This window comes from Dermochelys coriacea, chromosome 5 (assembly GCF_009764565.3).
Source record: "Dermochelys coriacea isolate rDerCor1 chromosome 5, rDerCor1.pri.v4, whole genome shotgun sequence".
Classification (NCBI taxonomy): Eukaryota; Metazoa; Chordata; order Testudines; family Dermochelyidae; genus Dermochelys; species Dermochelys coriacea.
In genome coordinates, this window is record NC_050072.1 from 136,885,946 (window position 1) to 136,894,627 (window position 8,682).

Consider the following 8,682-nt stretch of genomic DNA (forward strand, 5'->3'; position numbering starts at 1 on the left):
TAATTTTTTTATGTCCATGTGCAGAATGAATTTTGTTATGTGCACCAATATGGAGGTGAGGTGTGACCCCTCACCTGTCTATTGGTGTAGATTCCAAAATTCATTCTGCACATGGACGGTGTGTGGCAGGGATGAGGCTGAAGGGTTCTGAGTGTGGGAGGGGGCTCAGGGGGGGCAGAGGGTTTGGGGTGTGGGCTGTGGGGTGGGGTCAGGGACAAGGGGCTCAGGGTTAGGGCAGAGGGTTGGGGTGCAAGGGTGTGCGGGGTCCGGTTGGGGGTTTGGGCTTTAGGATGGGATTGGGGATGAGGGGTTTGGGGAAGCAGGTTGCCCTAGGGAGAGAGGAGTCCCCCCAGCCCTCTCTCACCACAGCAGCTCAGGGCCATGTGAGAGGCACCTCTCTCCTGGCCGCAGCAACTCCAGTGGGGCTGGGTTGGGACTGGGGGAGGGGACAGGATTTATTTTTCCTAAGTCAAAAGGCGGAAGGGAAGGAGTTATGCTTCATTTTTTACCTCAGAAACTTAGGTCCCATCTAATCTACAAGATGCGATGGTAATGAAACACCGTGTCATATGGTGAGCTCACAAGAGCAGAGGGTGTGAGAACTACAGCAAGTGAGAGGGCAAGGGATGTATAGTCAGATTGTTTCAAATGCTGCATTCATTGGGTGACATTGAACAGCAACGCTTAGCTAACATCATGGAGAAAGGAATTCTCTGCTAAAGATTCAACATGCCCCGTTGGCCAACTCTAACCCTTCCCTGAAGGGAGTGTGCACAGAACAACCCCTCCCCACCCCAACACACACAAGCCCACAGCTGACTACCCACTGTCGGCAGATGGATACTGGGCTAGATGGACCTTTTGTCTGACCCTGTCTGGCCGTTCTTATGGTCTAATGTTCTTATCACATGGTCAGTGACATCTGCAAGTTGCTTCCCTCACTTGCCACCAGAATCTGCTCCCTGCAACCAAAGGCAGGGAAAATCCCCCTGAAGGGGGGAAATTGGAGGGGAGGGATGGGCAGTGGGACAAAATTGGGACAGGATCAGGGGTTCAGACAGGGGGGCTGCTCTGCCAGGTAGGTGCAGAAGGGAAAACCCCCAGATTGAGGGAGCCAGAGGGGATAAAAGTTACCACAGATGGGGTGAGCCATCAGCAGCAGTTCCAAAACAGGGTGTGGTGGATGGTAGAAGGACTCACTGGATGGTCCATCTCAGCACCCCCACCCCAGGGCTATGGTGTTAAAGGCTCCAGGTGGCCCAATGCCCAGGGACCGCAGCTCTTCTCTAGCTGACATGGTGGACTGAGCTGCCACAGGAAACTTGATTCAGGGAAATAGTTTACACCCTCCCCCAAAACTCCTCATCATAAAGCGAACCGATACTTTTATAAGTGTTGACCCAGTTTCAAAGAATTCCTGGCCAGTTTCCGTCTCTATACATTTGTCATATCTGCTGTTCTGATTGCCTGAATTGGTCTCCTTGTCCTGAAACCCCCTGGATTTCTGTAGTTCCACATCTTTTCATTATTGATTTTTAACAATGTTATTTTGATGACATTGTCCAGTAGTTCAGGAACCCACCTGAGAGGTCGGAATTAGGAAACTCTGGTGATCCAATCCCCCTGGCCCAAGCTCTTTCATTATTTAGCCTCAGGGAACCAACTTCAAAAGGTTTCAGAGTAGCAGCCGTGTTAGTCTGTATTCGCAAAAAGAAATGGAGGACTTGTGGCACCCTAGAGTAACAAATTTATTAGAGCATAAGCTTTCGTGATGAGCTGTAGCTCACGAAAGCTTATGCTCTAATAAATTTGTTAGTCTCTAAGGTGCCACAAAGACTCAACTTCAAAAGGAGTACTGGAGAGAGCCCCACCACAGCAGAGTGTTTCACACACTGACCTGAAACACGGGGGACCCTGGTTCAATCCTTTCTCCCTTGCAGACAGTGCGGGGTGATGCTGGCAGCACCAGCTCGTGCTCAGGCCTCCCTGAACCATGGATCGAGCACAAAGGCAGGCTTGCCTCGGTGGCAGGACAGAGCAGAGTACCCAAGGGGACTGTCTGTGACGCCCGTTCAGGCTGTTACCGTGCCTGGGGAGTGCCTTGGTGGGTGAAATCAAAATGTAGAGCTCCCAGTCCCCATGGGGTGTGTGTCCTGGTGTGTAACACTCTGCCCTGAGGTTGGTACTCACACCCCTGAGCTACTCTCGGCAGCTGGACACATCCCAGGTGAGTGCTGTGAGAGAAGGGTCGGGCTAGGACACCTGCCCCTTGTCATGACTGGCTGTCGGTTGCCCCATCCTCTTCTGGGAACATGTGCAGAGAACTAAAAAAGCTTTCAAAGACTGGGCTCTTTCCGTTTTGATTTTCCTTTCACTCTCTGTTGGCCTGTGTCCTTTTTGTCTTTTTGCTGCTGCTTCCAGGTGGTTGGTTTGAGGTCCATGGGGTCTGTGGTGTCCCGGTTTGGGTGGGTTATTGGAGGAGGGGAAGAACTAGTCTATGGCAACAGCCTGCGATTTGCCTTGCCTGCCCCGCTTGCGCATTGGGTTTCACTTCTGGTTTTTGATTCTTTTCTTCCACTATCATCAGTTCATGACTTCACCACGTAACTGTCCGGAGCCTGGCTTGGAGCCAGAGGCAGGAGGAGAGAGACAAGAGTGAGATTTCAGCATCTTCAGGTAGGGACCATGGCTCCAGGAGGCCCCAACAAACACTGTGGGGTTTTTAATTCATAGCTGTTGGTTGGTCTTGGGGAAACCCTAGTGCACCACTGGGGAGGGTGTCTGACGGGGGTTGGTGGGGTGGCGGGGGGCGGGGAGGAGGCACAGCTGGGAGGTGGAGGGGTCTGTGTGGTGCAAGCTGTGGGAGGGTAGGGGATGGGTTGGTGCTGTGGGAGGAGAAGAGGGGGGTTGTGGACAGGGGGCGATTGGGTTGTAGGGATGGGGACTGGGTCTGGGAGGGATCTGGGGGAGGCAGAGGCTGTGAGGGACTTGGATCAGGGACTGAGGCATGGCTGTGGCTGTTGGGTTGGGAGGAAGGGAGGGGCAGCACCATGGCCGCCCCCAGGGGGACACAGCATGGCTATGGGGTGGGGTGGCACAGATGGGTGGGGCGGCTGCACCCTGGCTTGGGGCGAGGAGGACAGTCGGTGGGGGATTGTGGAGTGGCACGGCCACACTGGGGCCTGGGGGCTTGTGGGGAGGCAGCCCCACGGGGCTGTGGGGAGGGGTAGTGGGGTGGCCCCAGGCCATGGCTGTTGGTCGGTCTAGGGGCATCTCTGGTGGGGTGCACCAGCGTGGGATGGGGGGGGTCTGTCACCCACTAGGTGTAAGTTGTGCCATTGACTGATCTAGTGACATTTTGTATCTTCATTTTTATTTAAAAATACAGATCAATTCTCTCCGACCGGGGCTTTGAAATCACTGGGCCCCTGGGCAATGGACCCCTTGGCCCTACATCCCTGCTGGAGGGCCGGGGGGGGAGGCTACAAGACATGAAATAAGAGACAGACCCCACCCCGGCCAAACCCAGGGAGCCCAGCACGCTCGGACCCCCGAGGCGCCGGGCAGAGCGAGCCCGGGGCCCAGCCGGGCAGTGGGAGGGAATTGCAGTCGCTGCCTTGCCAGCCCCCTGGGCCTCGGCTGCTGCCGCTGGGGCCCCCCGAGCCCTGGCTGTGGGAGGGGGAGGGACATTCCCGTTCCCCCCCCCGAGAGACTCTCCCCGTGCAGAGACCCTGGCCCTGACCCTCGACTGGGACCCCGAGCCTTGGCCCCTGGCAGTGATCCCCGGGGAGAGAAGGGGAGACCTGCTGTAGCTATTGGAGAGGAAACGCCTATGGGAATGGCAGGACAGTGACCATTCTTCATGCAGGAGGGAGCGTGGAGAGACCGGAAGGGGCAGCTGGAGCAATCAGTGGGGAGGGAGTTGCGGGCACCCAGCCTTGCCCAGCTCCATTCACTGCTGGCCCCCGGGCAGACTGACTTTCCTGGGAGAGGGGAGGGTCAGGGAGAGGAAAAGCCAGTTCCTGCCTCTGCCTGGTGCCCATGCTTCTGGGGGAACGTGCGGCTAGGGGGACAGTGTCGGGGGGATCCCCCCAAGGGGCTCCTTTGATTCTGCTCTTTTCTGGTGTGTGGCTCAGAAGCTCTGTTCCTGGGAGAGTTTAATAGCATCTCATGGGTTTAGTCCCAGTGGGAGAGGTTGGGTCTGTGCTGTAATAACGTCACTGAGGCTTCTCCCAGCATGGCACAGTCTCCAGTGTCTGTCTGCAGGGAAAGAGCCTGGGGGGAATCGGGGTGTGAAATGGACTAACACTAATTCAGAAATCTCCCGAATTTCCCTTCTCGCCCTGACAGGCTGCAGAATAATGACCCTGTTTTGCTCCAGACCATCCCATCTTCCTTGGGGCTGGGGAAGGGAAATGGCTGTGGTGGATCCAGCTCAGGGAGGGGATTTTGCGGGGAGCTGCTGGGGAGGGTTGTTGTGGGGGGGGCAGGAAACACTCAGGGTGAGGTGCAGGGACAGGGACTGATAAACCTGCTGAGACATGCTCAGCCTTGGGTCTGATTTATGAACAGCCCCATTGGGAGTGTGTGAACATTCCCCTATTTCTGAAACTGGAAACAACTCCCTGGACAGGGCTGGGAAAACAGAGCAGAGCACTGGAGCCTGAACCCCCTAAGCAGAGACTGTGATGAAATACCAAAGGGAAGGTGCTGGGATTCCTATCCTTGTTCCCCTGCACTGAGCTTTGCCTCCCACATCAGCCTGTGCCTAGTAGGTGGGTGGTAAATGAGAAGACCCTGCCCTCCTCCGTCTGCTGGGAGGGACACGGCGCTCTCCCCACTCTGTTCCCTTCAGCCTCCTGGCCAATCTGAGCAGGGTGGGGTGGGATTCTGCTCCTCTGCTCTCCCAGACCTGTCCTATTTTTGTACTTCTTCCCCCATGAATAGTGGGATGGTGGTGGGAGCAGCAGGACTGAGTTGGGGGCACCTGAAGTTTCAGATGCCAGTGATCTTTGAGGAGGTGGCTGTGTATTTCACTGCGGGGCAGGGGGCTCTGCTGGACCCCGCTCAGAGAGCCCTCTACAGGGACGTCATGCTTGAGAATGCTCCAGACAGCCTCTGAGTAATGGACTCAGCAAGGTAGGCAAGGGCATGTGACCAGACCACATGACACGGATCTCCATTTGGGTACCTATGTTTTCCCACAAACTGGTCTGGGATCCGAGTTTGAAAGAAAGAGTTTCTGCCATATGGAACAGCTCTATATGGCAGGGAGTGACATCACTGGTTGTTCTTTACTTTCCCGTTGCTGAACACCTGAAAGAAGCTCCAAAAGAAAATGATTTGGAGCAGGAGTGGGGAGCCCAAGCTGCAAAGCATGTGCAGCTTGTGCCTTCAGCATCTGCAAGCCTGCTTGTGTCATCAGTCAGGGGGAGCAATGGCTAAATCATACCCAATCTTCCTAATCTTTTAGACTTAGTTTGCGGTTTTGTTTATTTACTAGGTACTCTGCTTTGATCTGTTTGATATCACTTCTATTTTTCTGTAGTTACTAATCTTGTTTCATGTTTTAATCTGAACCAGTGTGCTTTGGAATAAAGTGTCTGGGGAAATGTGCAGCCAGAACCTGGAACAGGAGGATAAGGGGACAGATGGACAAACATGCACAACATTTTTCTGACCCTTCCCCCAGTCACCAGGTCAGTCTGTGCAGAGTCTGGTGATAATGATGATGTCATCAGTCCTTGATATGTCTTTCAAGGTGTAACCACAGTGTCTTTGTGAGACACAACTGAGGGTGCCAAATTCAGGACAAACTGCTGAGAAATAGGGCAGATTAGGATATACCAAACCAGCAACCAAAGCTAACTTCTGCTTCACCCCACTGGCTATGAAAAGTCATAAAAGCAGTTTCCTTAAGGCATTCCAGTTTTTATATCACCACCAAAAACACTGGATTCAGAGAGGAGTGGTTCTTTACAATCAGTCTCATTCAAAAAAAAAAAGTTCTTCTGATCCCAAAGCTCAAACCACACACCCAGGTCAATATCTAACTTAGATCTCACCCCAAAATCATGCTGATGCCAATCCCTTAGCATCTAAAATCTAAAGGTTTGTTCATAAAATTCAGGTGAGAGGTAAAATTGGTTTACGGAATCAAATACATGCAGTAACTGTAAAGTTCTTAGTTGAGGATTGAAGCAGCGGTGGCATTGTCTGTCCGCCCGTTCCCATTGTTCCAGCCCTTTCTGCCTCTGCCCCCCACTGTCTCCGCGCTCTCTCCTTTTAGAGCAGGTCTTGGCTCCTGTATTGGTTGCAGCTGCAGGCTCTAGTATTGGCAGCAGAGGCAGTGTGGTGTGTGTGTGTGTGCTCAGGCTGCTTGCCTGAAGGCTGGAGGGGCTCCCCTCCCCCTAAAAACCTCTGCTCAGTTTGGGGTTTGTAGATCCCCCTTTACAAGCCACAGGAGTGGAAGTGTTTCCTTTTTCAGGCCTGCTCTAAAATGCTCAGGCTGTCTCTGAACACCCAGCCTTTTTTTGTGCTCAGCTATTGGACACAACTGCCCAGACCCCCGTCTCCCTCCAGGTCTGTTTGCATTCCCTAAATTGGCTTCCCCACTGGGGACCTCCTGTTTCTAATCAGATCCCTTTGGAGGAAGGGATGAGAAACAGACCTCAAACCTCTTTCCCTCCCCACAGTCTCTGCCAGTCCCTGCTCCTTCTCTGGTGGAGAACTAAAGTAAAACCAGCCACTGGGGTTGCAAGCAGCCTCCCGCACCAGCATACAGAGATTGAAAGTTCAGGGGCTGGGTTGGAATGTGCTGTGATCTGAGCCTGGGCCCTAGTGGGACAAGTGACCCCATCACACCCAGCCATAGGTGCCGACTTTCCCTCTGGCCGGTGAATGCTCTGCCCCATCCCATTCCACCCCTTCCCCCAAGGCCCCGCCCCTGCCCCGACTCTTCCCGCCCTGGCTCTGCCCCAACCTGCACCCATTCCACCCCCTTCCATAAGTCCCCACCCCCACCCCACCTTTCCCTGCCCCTGCTCTGCCCCACCCCCATTCCACCCCTTCCCCAAGTCCCTGCTGACACCTCTCCCCCTCCCTCCCAGAGCGAAGCACCACGAAACAGCTGTTTCATGGTGGGCAGGAAGCACTGGGAGGGAGAGGAGCAGGGACATTTGGGGAGGAAGTGGGGGGGTACTGGGCTGTTGGTGGGTGTGGAGCACCCCCTAATTTTTCCCCGTGGGTGCTCCAGCCCCGGAGCACCCACGCAATCAATGCCTATGCACACAACCACACCCAGCAAGGCCTACATTGATTGTGTCCCGTTTTGTCAGTCCCAGCAGAAAGACCAGGGACTCATTGGTCCATGAAGACCAGGCTCCTTCCCACCCGTGGGTGTGAGGGGAGCTCACACTGGGGTCCTTCACTGTACAGAGTGTGGGATAAGCAGAGAGCTCTAGGGGTCCCTGGTTTAGTGCTGGGTCTCTTGGCCAAGAGGGCAGCTGTTCTTAGCCTGTGGCTGCTGCTTCTGTTTCCCTGCACAGTCTCCTCAGCTCTCGTGGGCTCCTGGCTCTCTGCAGATGGCAGCAGGTGTGCAGGGAACTGGCCCTGCAGCTCCTGCGCTGTACAGCGGATGGGCTAACCAGAGAACTCCAGTCCCCAAACTCTCAGGCCACTTGTCCAGTCTGGCTGCAGGAGGAGATCTGGAGACCGACAGAGGGGGCCTGGGCGAGTCTGGAGAGCATCCCCCTGGGACCAGCCTTGGAACCCCAGCTGTGGTGAGAATGGAACGCTTGCCAGGGATGTGGCTGGTTACAGGGGCTGCCATACGGCTGGGTGCAATGTTGCAGCTATGTAATGCATTGCACTGGGGAATTTGTACCTTCTTGCAGCTGGATGGTGTGAGCTGAAATTATTTTCTTTAAGGTGAAGGCTGGCGCTGCTCCCGTTTTGCTGGAGAATCCATGGCTGGAGCTTTGTAGCTACCAGTCACAAGCCTTCAGTCTGTGGCGGTTTCATGTGGCTGGACGCTGCAGCCTGGAGTCTATTGCGACAGAGTGGATCTGAGATCAGATTCAACAGTGATTCTGGGGAGGGGCCACCTGGGGCCAGAACAGGAGCTGCAGCTGCGATGGGAAAGGCGCGCTGGGCAGAGATGCTGCTCGGGAAGCAGCCGGTCACTTCCTGAGCAATCGGATACAGTATTGTCACAGATCCTGACTCAGACAGTGATGAGATCCATTGTCCCAAGTGTGTAAGGCAAACTGGTTCCACGGCTGTGAACTCCCTTCTAACCAGTCAGTCTTCCTGCTGCATGGCTGCCCGAGGCTGTCAGCGCTGGGGGATGCTCAGGCAGAGGATCTCTCTGCTGCTGGGCTTTTGCTGGTGAACGTATTGCCTGAGAATTGCAGTCATCAGTCAGACACACGAGACAGGCAGTTACTTTTGGCCAACAGAAGTGGCCTCCGGGAGCTGTGAGGAGGAGCCTGGAGAGATGAATCCTTCAGCCCATGTCACCTGCAGCTGACTGTACCAACGAGACAATTCCCAGACTGCTGAGCGGAACAGCAGGACGGGGGAGTGGGGCCACTGTCCAATGACAAGGACAAAACACATGGGCTGGGGTGCAATGAAACAAGCCAGAAGCATGAGTACAAATCATCTCTCTGCTACTGAGAC